The sequence below is a fragment of the Anopheles cruzii genome, chromosome 3 (genome assembly GCF_943734635.1).
Source record: "Anopheles cruzii chromosome 3, idAnoCruzAS_RS32_06, whole genome shotgun sequence".
In the NCBI taxonomy this organism is placed as follows: Eukaryota; Metazoa; Arthropoda; class Insecta; order Diptera; family Culicidae; genus Anopheles; species Anopheles cruzii.
This window is the reverse complement of record NC_069145.1, coordinates 13,524,774-13,543,726: the sequence shown is the minus strand read 5'-3', so window position 1 is coordinate 13,543,726 and position 18,953 is coordinate 13,524,774. Positions and strand designations below refer to the sequence as shown.

The 18,953-nt window shown below is 48.2% G+C and overlaps 5 non-coding genes across 5 annotated transcripts; 4 read left to right on the top strand and 1 right to left on the bottom strand.

The window, feature by feature from the left end:
• The first annotated feature begins 13,722 nt into the window (after positions 1 to 13,722).
• Trnaa-agc (transfer RNA alanine (anticodon AGC)) lies at positions 13,723 to 13,795 on the top strand. The gene has a single exon. It is a non-coding gene; the product is annotated as a tRNA-Ala (tRNA).
• A 314-nt stretch (positions 13,796 to 14,109) lies between these two features.
• On the top strand, positions 14,110 to 14,181 carry Trnap-ugg (transfer RNA proline (anticodon UGG)). Its single transcript has one exon. It is a non-coding gene; the product is annotated as a tRNA-Pro (tRNA).
• Positions 14,182 to 14,382: 201 nt separating this feature from the next.
• On the top strand, positions 14,383 to 14,454 carry Trnap-cgg (transfer RNA proline (anticodon CGG)). Its single transcript has one exon. It is a non-coding gene; the product is annotated as a tRNA-Pro (tRNA).
• Positions 14,455 to 14,949: 495 nt separating this feature from the next.
• On the top strand, positions 14,950 to 15,021 carry Trnap-ugg (transfer RNA proline (anticodon UGG)). The gene has a single exon. It is a non-coding gene; the product is annotated as a tRNA-Pro (tRNA).
• A 1,001-nt stretch (positions 15,022 to 16,022) lies between these two features.
• On the bottom strand, positions 16,023 to 16,094 carry Trnap-ugg (transfer RNA proline (anticodon UGG)). The gene has a single exon. It is a non-coding gene; the product is annotated as a tRNA-Pro (tRNA).
• Positions 16,095 to 18,953: the final 2,859 nt, after the last annotated feature.

Below are 18,953 nucleotides of genomic sequence, written 5' to 3'. Positions count from 1 at the left end.
CCAAAAGCATAGATGCACATTTCGCCGGGGCAAGGCAGCGCCGTCTGCTGGTTAGGCGCGGCTGCGGAATCGAGTTGATTCCAGCTAATTAACCAATTAGAGGGCGCGCGCCTCCTTTGGGCCATAGAATATCTGCTCATCGTGTGCTGGTGTCGTAGGCGCCAGCCGAGAGCGGACAGATAAGTCCGCTTATGCATAGCTCATTACGGTGGAATCGCTCGCGTGAGCCCTAATTAACTTATTTATCGGCCGGGAATTTATTATTGTGGGCCAAGGGAAGAGCCCCAACAAATGTACTTGAGACCGGCTTAACGGAAAACTTGACGCCCGTTAATCCGGTGCGGCAATCTTAAGAAGCTGGCTTTTTCACCGGGCCGTAGGTGCTGGACTTAATCAGTTCATCATGAATTCCCCGGTTCCTCGCCGGGGAAACTCAAACTCATTTGCTCAGACCGACAAAGATAGACTGTCGAAACACGTCCATCGTCGCCATATTTTGTGCCCGACGGCGCGCCGTATGATAGCTTCTAGTGGCTCCGAAGCGTTGGGGGGCAAAACTATACATGTAAAGTACACACCAATCATCGCATTTTCATTTCGCAACCCCGCCGACGCCGCACACCGGGCTTTATTTCCCGGCCACGAACTAGCCTTGGGTGCGCTCGGTGAACATCGTCCCGTGCTCCGTCGGACCGTCGAACGAAGAGACCGAGAGAGAGACGGTGGACGTGAAGTGTTTGATTACCAGACGGCTCCCAAGCGACGGCTCACACTCGGTTTGGTGAGTTTCGGAGCACAAAAAACAAGGACCTCACGAGCCCCAACCGAATCTCGCAAGCGTTGGCGTTGCATTCTGGGTGGATTGAACAGTTTATGGAACGGCTGGCTTGCGGAGTTTCCAGAGAACCTTAGGTTTGGCACGGGGGCAACACGGCGCCCCCTCTGGTGGGTATTGAAATGAATTATAGAAATCAGCACGACCATCGACAATAAGAAGTGCCAGCGGTGACCGTGTCAATCAATCGTGGAAAGGAACTCCCAGAAAATACGCACCCCGGCGTGACCCCGGCTTCCGGGCGGAAGTGTTGCGGGCCGCCCTTCCCGCTGCCCAACCGTTTATCCCAATCCACATCGGCACCGATGTGAGTTTTCCATCCTTCAACAACAGGAAGAAAAAAACAGGATGGTTGCAGAAAACGGTAGAGAATTTTTGAAGTGTGTCTCGACGGTATCGTTCACTGAAACCTGGGGTCGGCTGGCGCCGGAAGGTGAGCCCGGTGCGGGGGGAGGAGCTCATGTTTCGGCTCAGGGCCCGAGCGGCAGAAATCTCGACAGTTCGGAAATGGAGCCACCGCCGTCTGCCTGGGAGGTGGACGGTTCCAAGTACCGTACGGTACTTTCCGTACGTTCCGCAACGTCAGGACTCGGGAAATCACAATATGGTGGCCCGACCGGTACGGACGCTTTTCAAGGTGAGTAGTGCGATGCGTTGCCGGAACCGGAGGGGGGTTGCCGGCACGCCCGGAAAATGGCAGAAGTTGGGAAAGCTGTCTGCAAACAGTGCCCCCAGGGAGAGGGCCGCCAAAGCCGCCATCCGCCGCCAGGGTTCAGGTGCAGAAACGCGCAGCTCACCCACCCGCGGGGGATGTCAACTCTTCGCTCCTGGCCTCTGGTGTTCGATTGCGAAATTCGAGCGCTTTCAGGGGGGAAATTAGATTTTCCAACGGCGCGTTTTGGACAGTTTAGCAAAATATTTACATTTCCCGGATACGTTTGCTGCACGGACGCCTGGCCCGGGTCCGGGTTGCGTGAGTTTAATGGCCACGAGACAGAAGGCACGAGTAATCAGAGGGCACACCCACACACAGGAAGTCGTCCTTTGTGGGTGAGTGAAATTCGAGGAAAGTCGGAGCAAATGTCGGCCCGTTCTCGGTGGCGCCCGGTCGGTGGTGAAAGGTTGCCAATTCTTGCGACGAACATCAGCAACTCTTGAGGGCAGTGGCAATCAATAGCAGGTTTTGGGCGTTTGCTTTCGGCAAGGTTCGGGCAAGATTTCAGATTGTCAGATTGGCGCATCGATCGCACCCTCGATGTCTTGTTGCTTTAGCTAAACGTTGCCGTGCGGCTCATGAAAGAAAGGAAGGACTCGCTGCGGATAGCACCATTTAGGGGCCCACAAATTGCAAGCTTTAGCGTAAGAATTGGGACTTTTTCGCGTCCAAATGAAAACTGTGGTGCGCTGTGCTAATCGGCTGCCAGGGCCGGAACCACCAACCAGCGAGTCAGCCAGCCAACCTACGGCAGTCTAATCGACACGATAAGACTGCCCGTAATTAATCAAGTGTCAACCGGTGACTCGTTCATTCGACTGGATCAAACCGGGCGGCCCAACCGGGTGAACAAGCACAGCCCCAGCCCCAGCAGCAGCCGGCGGGAAAATTTATGAACCGTTGGCCAAGAGCGGAAAAGTGGTCGGGAAACACGCTGTGTGCGCTCACATGGGCCGGCGTGGTGTCGCTGTGACCGAAAAGTGTAGCAGGCGATCTCACGTCATAAATCATCGGCTGTGTTTTCCCGGGGTGGCGGCCTCTGGCGGCTGATGTTGTGCCGCCGCCGCCGCCGTTGTTGCCGTTGACGTTGTTGATGCTTCATATTTGTATTTCCAGTGCTGCCTCCCCCGGAAGCGCCGGTGTTTATGAGGGTGCTCGGGCTCGGAGTGTGCGTGCTCGCTAAAGATTAAACAAATGAAAGGGCGTCCATCTTGGGCGAGATGCTTGAACGACGACTTCCGATCGCAGTAGATAATGTTGGCCATATCTCTTCTGAAGCGCTACGCTCAACATCGTCGTAGCTGTTGAGCGCGTTCCTCCACCAACCGGTTGATTGGTGATGCTTACCTCTGTTTATGTTAATGCTTCGTCTTTTATTGATCTTATTTTTTGTTTTGCTTTGGTTGGAAAGATATTAGAGGACCGGGAATCGGCAGGTATCGAAAGAGTGGTCAAATACTTATTACTATACGGCTAATATACGGCAGGTGCTATGAAGCCCTAATTTACGAACCGATGGCTCTAGCTGTCCATTTGGCCCTCATCGTAATGCTTTATTGACAACACTGCCTTAGTTTGGGAACTAGCAAAGGGTTTCAACTTAAAACAAAACAAGTTCTGGTCTGCAACTTACGTTTCAGGAGGTCTAAACATGTCGACATAAAGGTGCGAAATGCGGCCGGAAATGGTTTTTTGCTACCGTTTGAAGAAAATTGCTACAGATTCGAAGCTTATGGTGAGTGTACGCTTGAAAAGTATCAGTTTTTGTATATCAGCTGAATGTAATTCAAGAAATCATCCCCCTTCGTTTAAAGCCCATGAGTAGATCCAGCAGGTCGCAAAATGAGTTTCTCATGAACTGAACGAAATACAGCAGGACACCCGAAAACCCACATATCAAATGCTGTTCGTCAGGCACAAATGAAAATAATTTCTCCATCGGATTGTGACTGGCGATGGAAAGTTGAATAATTTTGTGTTTGGTGGGATCGGAAGGGTTTGATCTACCAAGTGCTACTCAAACCTGGCCAACGTGGTCTGGTTGATATGCAACGCTACCGAAAATAAGTGACCCATGTGAAGGATATTTTGGATGAAAAACGATCCGGGGACAACTCACGGTGATTTTGTTGCATGATAACGCTTCAATTGCGCTGCGCTTCAATGAAGCGCTTCAATTCTTATAAAATTGTGACAAAATGGCTTGAAGTTCGGTTTGTTTCGCAGGACGAACAATTCTTTTAGTGAGGTACATACTTTGAATAAAGTAGGAAGTTCGTTTTGATGCAATAAACGTGGTTTGACTGTGTTGTCATAGTTACAGTACATTGCCCCAGAATGGTTCGTTTTCGAAAGGTAGCGAGCAAAGGGAATGTGTGTTTCACGTTACTACACAAATATTCAGAATAAATGTCAAAGAACGGTTAATCATTCAATTAGTAGAGTAATTATAGCAAGTAGAATATATAATAATTATTCGTTGAACGGTATTGGGTAGCCATCATTTTGTAAGCTTTTTCTCATAGATGAGAAACATTGACTGAATTATTTGATTAAGCTTTTCCCTTATTTTATTCTTCAATTATCGTTACCGTTAAGAAAGATAAGCGTTTTCCGTCATGATTATAAGCATCTTTTACCGTGTATAATATATTTATGTAGTTTATAATTATTACCTGAAATGTGTCAAAAATTCAAACCGATTGCAAATTGCGCTGACATCGATGGAGGCGCCTGGTCTTCGAAGTCTAATCAACATTTTGATGTTCGCATAATTTGTTTAAATGTCCAAATCCCAAATCTTTATTGATCGTCATTAGCCCGACGTGTGGAAATCATTCCAAACCGTTTTTAGACAATTCATCAGCGATTCCCACAGGAACACGTGGCTCCCAACTTGCCGTCGAGACCGTGCTGCTGCAGGACTAAACAATATTGATATACTCGAGCCCGAGGCCCAAGCCCGGCCCAAAAACACGGACACGGATTGCCGGAATAATAAATCATGCTCAGCTTCGGCCAGCCGGCCAGCAACATATTGACAGCGGGGCTCAAAAATGGCCACCGTACGACGGGATCGGCGGTGCCGGTGGCGGGCCCCAAGCTGTTTCCGCTACATCACTGTCATTTGCTAGCTTTCTGGCGTGTGGTGGGCCCATCGTTTCGGGTTGTCAAAAGGAGGCAACCAAAGAGTAGAAAAGTGTCCGGCTCAACATCACATCCGTCGGGTCAAAGTCGCGTAGCTTTCCGCAGGGGGCCACGCTACGTTCCTGGCTAGATGCGATGCGAAGGCGGCGCGGTTGCAGGCAAAGTTTGATCAAACGGTGAACACAGTGTGTGGCAGTGATTTTTCGTCCTTTCGATGCATATTTTTTGCGGTTACATTTCTAGGATCCCGCGTGACGAGTGCCGGCGAAGAGAATAATATATTCATTGCACTTCTGCTCGGCATGTACTCGGCGAGACGGCAGACAGGTGAATAAAATCCGCTCATATGCGGAAAGCTTAGGCGCATGATTATAATCGTCAACTTCTCGTCGCCAGCCAGCGCGCAATGTTTGGATCTCGTCACTCAACTTTCATCGACTCCTTCCGTTTTTTGTGCCACTCCAAAAGGACCGTCGCTCCGTCCGTTCCGGGGATCAGCGAGCGAGCCCTGGATAAGCTGTCCCAGGTCCGGGAAAGAGGAGGATGAATATGTAATATTGCGCCGTGCGGCGAATGAAATGGAAATTTTACCATTTGCCGAACCCGCCACCGACACACATACGTGTTCCGACACAGAACGGAGTTTGCAACGGGTGCGCCGGGACCTCCTGTCCCATTTCTTGTCCCGTCCTTGGCACCCGGTTGTGTCCCCTTTTCTCATTTGCATTCACCGAAAGGAAAGTTGGATTCTCACCGTTTCGACGCCGTCCTATCGATCGACACTCTCACGGTCAGGTCGAACTTTAACGATCGGCATTAAACTTTGTCCTCCCTGCCGCGTGTGTGTAGGTGCAGCGCAAAGGTGTGTACCGGTGGCTGGTGTGGTGGTGCCTTTGAAAACAATATTGAAAAAAGTTTTTCCATCTCACCGTAACTAGTCCTGCGAGGCAAAATAGTGCGACACCGGGACATAACTTGAGCTTAGTGATTAGTTCTCTTCCTGGCCATCGCGCCCGAGAGTTGCAGGCCATGCTATCGAGCTTAGATACTACAGCATTATATTCGGAACAGACATGCAGCCCGAGCACTTTGACCAACAGCTTCTTTGCAGTAGTTTGAATAAAATAGTTTTGTGTCAGTCGCATAACTTGCTTTTCGTGACTCGCTTATTCGCTCTTTTGCGTATTAACGGAAGCAACCGATGCTAACTGTTGCCCGAGCCACAAGCAGCGCCCGCTAAATGACAGCTAATGGTGCTGATAAAATTCTCTTATTAGCGCTCTTCTGCATCATCCTGCCGTACGCTGTGCTGGCCACTGAAATCCGGACACCATCACTAACGGGAAAAAATGGGACAAGATAAGAACGGAAAAAACGTGCTCTCCAAATACAACGAAGCCATGGCGTTGTGAAGTCACCACAAACTCCGTCCGTGTTTTTCTGTTGGGTGCTCTTCGGTTTTGTCCTACCTCTTGTCGGTTGCCCTTTTATATGTCGGTTTTTGATGCTCCTTTTTTACTTTAACAGTTTCCAACAATGCTCTTACCGCTTTGAAGGCTGTTTTTAAACATTACACCATTTAAGAGAAAAATCAACACCAAGCACTGTCGTGCAACTAAACAAATATGGAAGCTCTCCGTTTGAAAAGATGTGCAGAATTTCGTTGGTATGGCTGCCCTCACACAGTAATAGCAACGATAAGACAGACAATTTAGCTAAACAGGGTACCTTGGAGGGCGACATGTTCAAGTGAGAACCTTTAGGAATAACTCCATTTCACCTATTGCTAATAAAACTATACACAAATTCCTCAATCTGCTACAGAAAATAAAACATCAATAGTGTTTGAGTAAGTTGATGTGAATGTTGTTTTGAAAATGGTCAAAATCGAGAGTCGAGGTGTCATTAAATATTTGGGTTTGAAGAGCAATACGCTTATGCAAATCAAAGATGAGATAGATTATGATGAGATAGGTTCTCGTCAAAGTTCACCAAATGGTACGACCACCGAATTAACTAAGGAAAATAGCATACAGTAGGCTATGAAGTTATCAACAATTATTTTAAAGAGACAAAGTACTACGGTTTTTTTCCGAGTACTATTTGAACGGAATACAAAGATGGAAGCATATCTAGTAGAAGTATCTTGCATTTTTGTTAGGTTGGAAATTTTTCAATTCAGCCATCAACATTTTACAACCGCACCCGGCCTATCTAATAGTGTAGGAAATACCACATGCATTTTACAAACACAATTTCATAAAGTTCCACAAAGTTAGATTAAGTTACATATACAAATTTATTAAATACGGCCCAGTTTGTTCCTCTCGAATAAAAATAAATCAAATATTGCATTTTTCAAACCGTTGTAACAACCTGTGCAAACCTACCGAAACCGTGACGTAGAGGTTTTCGCATGACCCGACACAAAAAGAAAACGGAACCGATTTTATCACCGATCCAGCCGAAGGCGAAAATCAAATAAACCATCCCACCATCGAGACCACCGAAAAAAGAAGGTTAAACGAAACAAACTTCGGGCTGCGGACCGACCGTTATCGTCACTTCCGCCGAGCCGAGCCACCGACCCATAATCTGCCACCAATGACCGATGGCCACTTTACCTCAATCGCTGACAAAATTGGCGATTGGCGATTCCGCCGCTGTCATCGTCACCGACGCGTGGTGTTCGATGTTCGAGAAAAGTGGGTAACCAGGTTTTCCCCGGACAAACCGAGAGAGAATGAGACAGAGAGAGAGAGGCAGAACGGGGAATAAATCCTTGGGAAATTGGGAGCTTCAGGAGCCCGCCCGCGATTGAAGTCCCTCCGGAAGAAAAGGAGGCAAAAGTAAGACATATGACGCCGCAAAATCGCCCGCAGGACGGAAGGAAAATCGAATCCTACGCAGAAAATAGCAGCCCTCGTCGCTGTCCACCATTCCTTGCCCGTTACTGGGGCAGGCAGGGCGGAAATGTAATGAAGATTTATGATTCCGGAGTAACGGTCCAGGGGCCCGTTCTTCGAAGGGCTGCTGCGTGATGTGGCTCCTGCTTTCGAACGTCTTCGGTTCGATGGCTTTCTGTGGGACGTTGGGCACGACGTGCCCAAAACACACGTTCACCAACACCGATCCGTCGTCGTCGTCGGTTCACGCACCGAGCACAGCGCCACGTGCACCGGCAGTTTCCTGCCGCCTGGCGCATCCTCCGAAAGATTCCTTCGATAGGCCCCAATCTTTCCACGGTTCTCCCCAATTCCTGGTGAGATATTGTAATTATGGCACTAGTTTGACCATAACTTACTTGGAAGCGGCGAGGCACCCGGTGGGCTTTCTGGATTCACAACGCGCTTTTAAATGTTAATTAAGGGAAGCCGAATGGCTTGGCGGGACTCCACTTCGATCAATCGAGTTTTCCGCCCGAATTTCCACGCTTCGCAATTTCCAGTGGCCATTCAAACAGCGCGGCACCCAATTCAACTCTCTCGAGTGTTTTGGGGATTTATTTAAAGCAAAAGCAAGCAGTTAAGCAACTCCGAGTAAGGGTCGGCCTCCGAGGTTTTTCCGATTTCCGTCCACCATGCTGCCGGCGGAGATGGAAACTCTCGGTGGGAAAAGTTTTTAGTGCTCAAACCAGAAAAAGGTACACGGTACGCGGCGAGTTTTTCCGCGTGGAAAAGCGACGAGTACTTCTGCCTCCTTACGGCTCAGCAGTTGGCTTCGGTGTTCAGTTCCTCGAAAGACGGCCCAAAGGTTGTCACAGAGCTGGTTCCAAACAAATTCGAAAGGTTCCAAAAAATTCACTTCATTCCTAATGCCCGGCGCGCGCGCTCCGTGTTTTCCCGGGATGCGGCTTGAGAATCAATTTTCCACCAACGAGCCCGAGCCCAGCAAAGCGTTGCCCGGTCCGAGCCGCCGGTGCCGGCGGTCTAACTACCAACGGCGGTGGTGTCGTCGTCGCCTTCAAGGATCCATTTTCTCCTGTCCTGCCTCGGTGTCTTGGGAAAAGGAAAAACGAGGAAAACCAACCCATTCGATCCGCAACAACATAAAAGCGGGTGCTGTCTCCGTAGCACCGGCACTCCAGGGGGAACGAGGACACCTCCTTGTGGTGGACCGTTACCGTTGTCCCCGTCGGGCGAAAGAGAGAAACTTTGCGCGCGCGCGAGAGAGAGAGAGCGCACAGATGGATAGATTGAGAAAATAGCAAAATAGGAAGAGTAAATAACGGTGGAGCAGCGAACCGTTCTCGTCGGCGACTGAAAAATCGCCACAAGGACACGACACGGGGGATTGGGTGCCGACGGTCGACCGGCTTCCGAACAGATTCCGAACCCCTTCACCAAAGCGCCCGCGCCGTCCCCAAACCGGAGCGGAGTGAGACCACACGGGGCCGGGCTAAGGAGTTTCGCTGGAAGAAGGATCCGAAAGTCATCCGTATCGACCTTCCAGGATTTTTCCGGCCACTGCTGGCCTCTGGGGTGGGGCCCGGGTGGGAGCTGTGTCCCGAAGGGCGCAGGCCCTCCGGTTCCCCGTGTTCCCGTATCACTTTCCGGTTGTTTATTGATGTGATTAGGGAAGGAAAATTCGCCGTTTTTCTGTCGCTTTTCACTCCAGCGCGCGCGCACCCGTGGCCCCCGTTCGGTCCGGAGTTGACAAAGGTTCCGCTGCCGCGAAATGCCGCCCCGACACAAAGGCACCGGAATTGAACCACTTCGCCGTCGACGTCGTCGGCGGTGTTTTATTGGCATTCGGCTGCAGGGCTGGAGGCGGTTATTATGTCGGTGTCCGCGGCCGGGGGGCCACCGATGTGATGGGGATTTTATGCTGTGTGGCTAAATTACTTGTGATTAATTGAAAACCCGCTACCGTCGACGGCGCCGTGGCCGATTAATAGACGCACCAGCGCTCGCTCGCCGGGGATGAATATGATCAACTTCCGCACATCTGGCTGGCTCTAGTGCCCGGAAGTGTGTCATCTTTACGAGGTGACGCGCAAATATAGCTGGTGTTTTAGGCGTTTATGATGATGATGATGAAGGCGATAAGGGTTGACGGGCGCGGATGATGATTTTGGGAGCGCAGAACTTGGAGCACCAAAATGATATCGTTTCGGGAACGAGTGGTCATAAAGCGTGCCAATCCTGTAATGGCCAGCTAGTAGAGCACACTCTTCATATCGTTTTTAATTGAGCAAATATTTACCCTTTCCAGATGTACCTCGAAGGTTCCAGACTACTGCCAAGTTCAAATGATTGGAAATGTTACTTTAACCGAGCTACTGAGCAATTAAGTTTTATGTACTTCTACTTTTACAGTTAAGTACTTTACTGGTTCGACGCGTTTAAGACAGCTTGTTACACCTTGGAAGGTTTAGCAAAAGTACTAAACATTTGATTCGAAGTAAATTAAATTTTGATGCACTTTTCGACCCAGAAACTCAGCTATCGCAAAAGTTTCGCATTCAAAAACTTCTCATTTTCTTGAAACTCTCCATTAACTCTGCATACAATTGTTACTTCAATGAATGAGTCGGTTTGAAAGAAAAGTCAAAAATCGATTGTTGAACTCAAACCCTGGCGCATTTTATAAAAATGTAACGATAATTGGATTAATGGTTGGCCCCAGTAGTTGCATTGGGAAGAATGTATATGCTGGCATTATTTATAAGCATTGATTCCACCAAAAACAGAGTGTCGCTGGCCGCCGATTGATTGCCTTGCCATCGCCAACCAGGCGTCTCCACGGATTTGTGGGCTTTCGTTTTACGCCCTGCCACCGATTCGAGATACAAGTTTAGTCCCTATGCCATAACGCTAGCGCGTCGATAGATATCAGCGTTAGCTCCTATCGGGAATCGGCCACTTCCGCTATCGGCAACGGGTCGTGTTCAACAAGCCGATTACGACGAATCGTTACCCAAAGTCCCGCACCAGTGAGGCGGGTGTGAGTAGTTTATCCGCACATTCTGATGGTGGCAACAAACTGGCCAATAAAAATGCCTAACCCACGCCAGCCAGCCATGTTGCGATTCTTGTTGTTGCGTAAACTTTAGCTCTAATCTCGGACCGCATTGGGTTCACTCTAACGAACGAGCGAGACGAGTCCGCGCAGACCAACCATTTCAATGGTTGGAAAATGATTTTCCCGACATGTTCCTCTCATGCCCGGTGGGTTGGCTCTCCGGGGACATATGTGGCCATCGTGTGCTCTCAATCCATTCAAACATTCTCTCTTCCTCTCTCTCGCTCTCACTGTCAGTTTGATTACACAAAACTTGTAGGATTATATTTCCCAGTTTATACCGAAAGCAGTGCAAACACTGGCGAAGGCACACTGGCGGGACATGACGACGCGCGAGACCCACTGTGTGAAGCACAGCGCACAACCGGAGAGGATTTTCGGATGTTCACAAAATCAAACTCATTTCCGCAAATTGACGCTCGGACGGAGGATTTTCCCCTGCCGACGAACACACACAGCCGAGAAAACGGCAAGGGTTCGGCAGGGCTGTAGGACCGTCGGTGTTGCACCGACCCGACGCTGAAGAAGCTGGCAAAACCGTAGGGATAAAGGACGCCCCGCATCGCATTGAGCCGCACGGCCGGACGGCTACGACGAGGAAGCCACATTCGGCTGAAGTGCTTTGTTGATGCCGCGTTCTTCATCTCGACGTTCAGCTTCATCCCGACGCCGTAGCCATGGCTATGTGTTGGCTGCATATTTAATGTTGCTCAAATATACCTGTGCCTGTGTCCCGGTACCTGGTTACCGCCAGAGCTCGATGTTCCCACCCTAAACTTTCCGCAGTTCGCATGTGGAAACTACTCCACTTGCGCCCCGTTCCGAGGGAAAACATTCGCCATTTTGTGCCACGAAAATTGTGTAAAGTTTCTCTCCGGCATCGGTGGGTGGGTAGGCAGCAAAACCTGAAGTCAATCTTTGTCATCCGGGAGGCCATCCAGGCCAGGCCATTGTTTTTGTAACTTTTTGGTCGTTTCCAGTGGAACCTTAATGATGGGACGGGGTTTCGGGCCGATAGCTCGTGTGTTCAATACGGTGTCACTTTAGTCGCATTGCTGCTAAAAACTGTTTCTGTTTTAAAATAAATCTGTCACCTTTTACTAAACAAATCAACGCGCCCACTTTGTGGGGACCAAAACAATTGTTTATCTGTCTTTTAACGATTGTTTTTAGTGGATCTTGTTGCAACATTGAACAAACATTCGCTTTTACCCTGCGTCTTGATCATCAACGCTTGATCACTGGCTACGGATGAGTTACACCGATTTCGTTACAGCGATGGAATAAACAAACGGTTCCCAGCAGCGCCGGAACGTTCCAAACAAAATAAAAAAACAAGATTAACAGTGAATGTTAACTCCTCCGTAGCAGGTGAGAGCCGGGTATTCGGTTCGGCCGCTGTCCGGTAGCGATGTGGCGAAGGGTGTGTCCGTATTCCGTTCCACTTAGCAGTGCCGATGTGTAACGTGACGCGCCTTTTTTGGAATGCGTAAACATCTTTCGGGCTTCTTTCGGAGAAGATGCTTCATTAGCGGCAGTCTGGCACAGGGAAGCGGAGTACCTTACGCGTTGGGCAGTAGCGGAACCAGGAATGTGGGTCCGAAGCGAGACAGCGTGTGACAAATAACCCAGCATGATCGGTTTTCTGGTGTCTTTTCATATGTTGGCACGTATGTTGGAACGCCTGAACGGCTTGAACTACGATAAGCCTTCGTAATCTACTACTTGAAGTCTAATGATATTAAAGTTGAAACGCAAATCCCAGAAGCAGACATTGTTGATAACACAACAATTATCACCCCAGAGCGAAAAACATAAGCCACCAGAAACGAGTCCATCAGTTTTAGGGGCTGCGGAACCAATTTTATTACACAACTCTGTCTCTTTTGCTCACTCAAATCTTGTCCCATTCTTTCCCCTTTGCGAGTTCTCTTACTTCTTCTACCATTTCTCTCACTGTCGCTCTTGCTATCGAACGGATTCTTCGGTCTCTCGTACTGCTTCCAACGCCCATGCAGCTGTTCCCTGGCCGTGGCTATCCGGTCCGCGGTGGGTGAATGAAGAGGATGCTGCCCATTGATCAGAGCAAACAGCAAAAAAGGTACCACCGTCAAAAAGCGGCCAAGACCGCAGCAGAACCACATAAAAAGTTATTACAGCGCGGCGTTAAGTACAGTTAGCTCGCAGCCTTACTTTTGTTGTGTGCCACCATTTTCGCTGCGTACGCGCGGAACGCTGCCGGGGCCAAGATACCATTGAGCTTGCGGATGAGGATTCGGACGTGGCGCTTGAGGTGTTTTAATTTGAACCGATTCGCATGTTTTTCGGCCGGTTCATCCCACGTCTCACTGTGTTCCATATCAACACAATCTACCTGACCCACACTGGTTTCCACTTCTTAGCCATCCCGTCGATGACCCAGGCCGGCGGGGCGTAATAGATTGTTTTTTTTTTATCATATTAACCTTTTATTGCGCAGGTGACGCAGGGGTTTCTTGCATCATATGAATACAGAGCATAAACCGTTAGATCAAAAGTATAAAAATGGCAGATATTCACGAACGCGAAAGGTTGAGAAAAACAATTTGAAATAACAAAAAATAATAACTCCACCAGCTGCTACGCTCTTTGTTACAACGTTTCGGGCCAATTACAGACAACAAAAACTAAAACTACAGTTATGTTTATCAGCTGTTGCTTGCCTCAAAGTACCTTATCATGAACGCTATCGCCCCAACGCGAGATGATTTTAATTGAGCGATAGGTTGATTAAATAATTTCGTCGTACTATGGACACCAGCCGTACCAACCTGCTTTTCTTTGTGTCGTGAGGAGTCGTTAGTCGAAGGTTAACTCACCGGTTAACTTGCGCTTCATCAACAGCTCTCCAATTACAGAGTCACTTGAAAGTACGGGTGTTTAAAATAAATGAATAGTTGGCTACGTAATTTGCGTATGGCTGGCAGGTCTGGATAGCCGCCGAGGGCTGGCTCAGCAACAAGGGGGTGTAGCTCAGATGGTAGAGCGCTCGCTTAGCATGTGAGAGGTACCGGGATCGATACCCGGCATCTCCAAGAATTCGTTTTTTGCACCAATAGACTTCGTGATGCAGTAGTTTGGCTTCTTGAGAAAAAAATTAAGTTATTTGCTAAAATAAGCAAACGAGTTCGCCTTGTAGAACAGCAGTTCTCCGCTTAGTTATGGTGCTTCATGACACGCTCTATAAATACATTCGTTGCCCAACTCAACGGACGTTGTATTCACATAGAAAAAGGCTTAGTATGTAAAAAAGTTCTCCATTTTGCTTCACGGTTTATCTTTTCCATTGATCTCATTTCACGGTTTTGCTCGAAGTTCTTAACCGCACTGTAAATCGCGTAGTGCAAGCGGCTCAATGGTCTAGGGGTATGATTCTCGCTTTGGGTGCGAGAGGTCCCGGGTTCAAATCCCGGTTGAGCCCACACTCTTTTTATTAAGGATACCGAACTTAAACAATAATGCAACAACGGTATTCTTCTTTTGACAATTTATCTAGACTTCGGTCGAACAACGATCGTAGGAAATATTGCATTGGAAAACTGTCAAGCAATTTCTGTCTTTTTGATACTGTTTCCCCACAACCCTTCCTTGTTAATTTACTGTTGCTTCTATTGTTTGTATCGGCTCAATGGTCTAGGGGTATGATTTTCGCTTCGGGTGCGAGAGGTCCCGGGTTCAAATCCCGGTTGAGCCCTTGTTGTTGGGATTCATTTTTGTAGACCAATGCGCGAAACAACCTCATCATAACAGTATAACTTTTTCTTAAATTGCACCAAATAAAGATACACGAAAACAAGTTATATAATAAAAATTTGGTTGAAGTGGCAGTTCGTTTAACGTTCCCTAGAGGCCCTCACTAAGCCGCAATATGCTTCGTCTGTACTACGCTGACGGGTATTATTAGACATACTTTAAATAACTGACAGAATAATATTTCATACACTCGTTTCATCGATGCAAAACATTCTATCAGAAATAGTAGATAGCACGAACTTTATAATATTCATGGGGCATAAAGCAAACCTTTAATTCAAAGAGTTTCACTGTTTTATTTATTTGTTAGTTTGTCTAATGTTATACAATGTTTGAGACAAAGACAATAAGGTGTCTGAAATTATCACGTAAATAAAATGGAATGTAAATGTACTGACGATTTATAACAAACAACAACACATAATGAAGACTATGTGGCTCAATGGTCTAGGGGTATGATTCTCGCTTTGGGTGCGAGAGGTCCCGGGTTCAAATCCCGGTTGAGCCCGTTGGCTTTTTTTTACACTACTCTTGTTTCCTTCATTTCAAATCTTTTCAACGTTTTTTCAACTATTGTTCAGCAGTAGCTCCACTATGGAACCATGCTAACTCAGTGAATACGTTTATAATCCTATTTTAAAATGGTTGGTTATTGCTTTCCATGGCATTGAATTTACTTTATTTTGCATTAGTTAAAACACTCTGGCACTGCGTTTGGAAAACACATCCAATACTAATTTTCCGTGTAGAGGGTGACTATTATTTGCCGGACCCCCCTTTGATGTGAGCTTGAAATGTGCTTAGAGATTAGATCAAATTCTGATTTCACCAATAATAACTGCAATAAGGATATTCAACCTACAATCAGTGCCCATTGGAGCAACTTACTACAACAAAAATATACGTTTACCTGATTTCTATCAGATCAAACACCTTCCGTTGTACCGTTTGCACGCACCTCTCCACGCTATTCTTATCATTCGATCTCATTACGCCACGAAATACAAGCTTTCGTTACATCGGAAAACACGTGGCATGATCCGTACAGAAATTCGTACAAAGTTAGACGTCGTATTATAAGATGGAGTCGCATGACACGTTCACGACACGATCCTTAAAACTGCGAACGGATGCACGAGGGTATAGGGGCTCACGATAAACACACGCGTCTTTATGGAGGCTGAAAAGTACATAACCAATTATTGTTTGCGTGTTCTGTGGAGGTTCTTGCTTCCGTGAAGGTTGGCTTAGTGTGTAGGACTAGCAGGACAATCGAGATCGAGCTTTCGCCTTCAGTTTTGTGCACTAGCTTAACAATGAAAACGTTATGCAGAAAAGTGAAAATTCGATAAAACTAGTTTACTCGGACAAAACACCACAAAGAAAAGGCGATCCTTCAGAAAGTAATCACGATCTATGTACCAATCTTTGACCAATTCCGAAGTGGGTTTGGAGGGTTTCCAAACTTGGCAGCGAGCTGATTAGCGGGTGGATAAAAAGAAACGGCGCGGGCTCAACCGGGATTTGAACCCGGGACCTCTCGCACCCAAAGCGAGAATCATACCCCTAGACCATTGAGCCGCCTGGGGGGCAAATTAATAGACCCCATGAAAAAATAGATACCCCACCACGGTGTGACACACTTTCCAGCAACTCAACGCAAACCCGATCAAGTGCGAGGAGCGCCAGTTATCAATGGGCTATCGATTACAACCCAAACCCCGTCGAGCAAACCGAGTGAAATGGTTATCTTATAGATACACGCGACAGCCATAACCATTAGTTAAGAAAATAGCATGTTAAGAACTCATAAACTCTCTCTCCCTCTCTCTGTGGAACATGTAGGAACTCTGGCATAGCATCATCCGGCCCCGTCAGATAGCCCACCACGGCAACGGCCTCGCGCGATCGCGCTGCAAAGGTAAATAAATAAAGATAAAGTTAAGTACCTGGTTCCATTTTCGGATATCAACAAATGACCCACTAACTGACACAAAAAATAACTTCCTTTGCACGGGCACCAAATTTGTGTCGTCGCTTCGGAGGAACGATGCTATCGGCACTTGTTTCACAAAAATACATTGAAACAAAATGTAGCATCTCGCGACTGGTGACTGGTAAAACGCAGTTCAGAATGTTGTAAAACGCATCAGGTGGTTAAAAAAAACTATTATTAATACACCAAACCTTGCGACAGCGACAACATCCAGCGACGATAAGTAAAATATTCGCGAGAAGCTGATTTACTGGCAAAGCAACCGGCGTAAAGTTGTTCACCTAAAGTGGCCCATTAAAAACGGCTGGCTTGGTGGAGCAACAATTTTACCGTCCGTGTTGTGGCGAGTGCATCACTATACGAAGTGCAACGAGGAAATTTAAACAGCTGGAAAGTGTAAACAATAGCTCCCGCGGCGGCAACCCCCGGCGGGGTTGCATCACTGTTTGATACATTAACCGTTGCTGCGCGGGTGCCATTTGACTCGAGTCGTCTCGGGTGTTCTCGGGATTTGGAAATATTGCCTCGATTCTACAACAACTAACCCATCCCGGTTTCCGGTTGGTTCAAAGTTGATTAATTTCGATCCGATACCGAACCGATTCGAGTTGTTGTTGATCGGTCCGAATCGGTAAATCGGTTGACTGTTGTGCGCCTACTGTGGTGCGCCATGATGGGGCAAACATTTGGATATTTAAACAACGCAACGCGCGCAGGCAACGCGAGAAAGTGAGCCACCCTTTGCCCCTTCTCCTTGGCTCAGCGTGGGGCCAGTTCGGGTCGGTTATGGTTTATTTAGCGGCCCAGACCATATCGGGTGATGATTTGTTACGGTCGCTCGGAATGTGGTGCGGCGATATAGGTCACAGCCGCCATGTTCCGGGGGCTGCACGCCACCGTTTGATGGTTTGATGGTTCGTCCGTGAAACATTGCTACGCCCATTTGATCGCTACTGTCCCTGTGGGTTTTTTCCCAGTCTATGGTCGATTTTCTTGCAGTAGCGATTAATAGTAAAGTTTCGCTTCGTTAGATCGCTCCTTTGAGGGCACGTTTAACTAATGGGTCAGAGTTGCAGGTTGCCGGTCCCGCGCCACCTGGATTCCGGGACGTCCCGGCGTCACCGGTTGTGGTGTCCGAGCGGTCAAGGAGATGGGTTCTACCCGCACAGGTTCGAATCCTGTCCACAGCGCGCGAGCCGCGAGAAGCTCCGCTCCAGTTCAGCTTTTTGGTTCTCTGTCGTTTGGCGTTTTATCAAATAAATTGCAAAGGTCAGCCCCGTTGAACGTTCCATGCACATTGTGCGTTACCCTTCTTGGCTTCTTCCGGCTCAAAGTTATCGTTCGCAGGCATCGCTGTAATTGTTTATGTAAAGGCTAACTGTTGACATCATTGCAGCAACACCGAACAGTTGAAGGTCACAAGGACCAAATGTCACCCTATTGCGCGTTTTTTTTACTCCCCCTGTTTAATGTCTCTACAGTTTCATTATTCTAATTAACCTATCGCGAACCTCTTATTGTGACCCAGCGTGCTCTCTCTGTCGCGCCCTCGCACACGGAAAAGCCTGATGCCTGCTACATGAGTTACGGATACGCCAACATTCCTCGAACATCCTTGCGCTTGCGTATTTATGAATGAAATGGACCCTCCGGAAAACGTGTAGCGTATTTTCCTACGCCTTATCGTAGCGTCGGCGTCGTCGTCGTCCTCGGCGAAATTTAGACATTCCCATCACCCGGCCCCCTCGCGGGTTGTTCGGAGAAAGTCGACGCAACAATGCCCACACGGCACACATTTGGGTGCTGGTATGGTGCCTACGACGCTGCCTACGCAACGGATCTTTGCCATGACCTATGCTGGCGCCAACGCAGCGCACCGGGGGCCGTGTGGGTGGATGGATAATGTTTTTCCGCCCACGGCAAGGGAACAGACCGCGACGCGAAAAACGCTCACCGTGCCCGAAAATGCGGTTGAACCGTGCGTAAATTCGTGAACTGGCCTGTGGCGTGGCTATGGAAGTGATCTCAAGGATTCCGATCATAACTGTCACCTGTCAATCATCGCCCGGAGGAGCCGGTGGGCAGCCTCTTCTGTTGACGAGGGGGAGCTACAAGTTCTGGCGTTAGTCGCGAGGCGAACACAAAGTCACGGAATATCCACCCTCTCGAATCGATCGATTTTCCCGTCGACCGCGCTCGGCGGCAGCCTTCCCAGTGGCTGCTGACACACACACACACATCGGTTCGAGGTTTATTGCCGTAGCATTATTAATCCAGTGCTCGAAAGCCTCTCCAGCGATCAGCTCACACTCGAACAGGAGGCTCCTCGATTTCTGGGATTCTGAGCTCTGGGACTCATACCAGATCTCATTTGGATGAGAAATTTTCATAAATGCTCACCACTACTCGATGTAGTTTAATTTACTTTGATACGCGAATCCGCG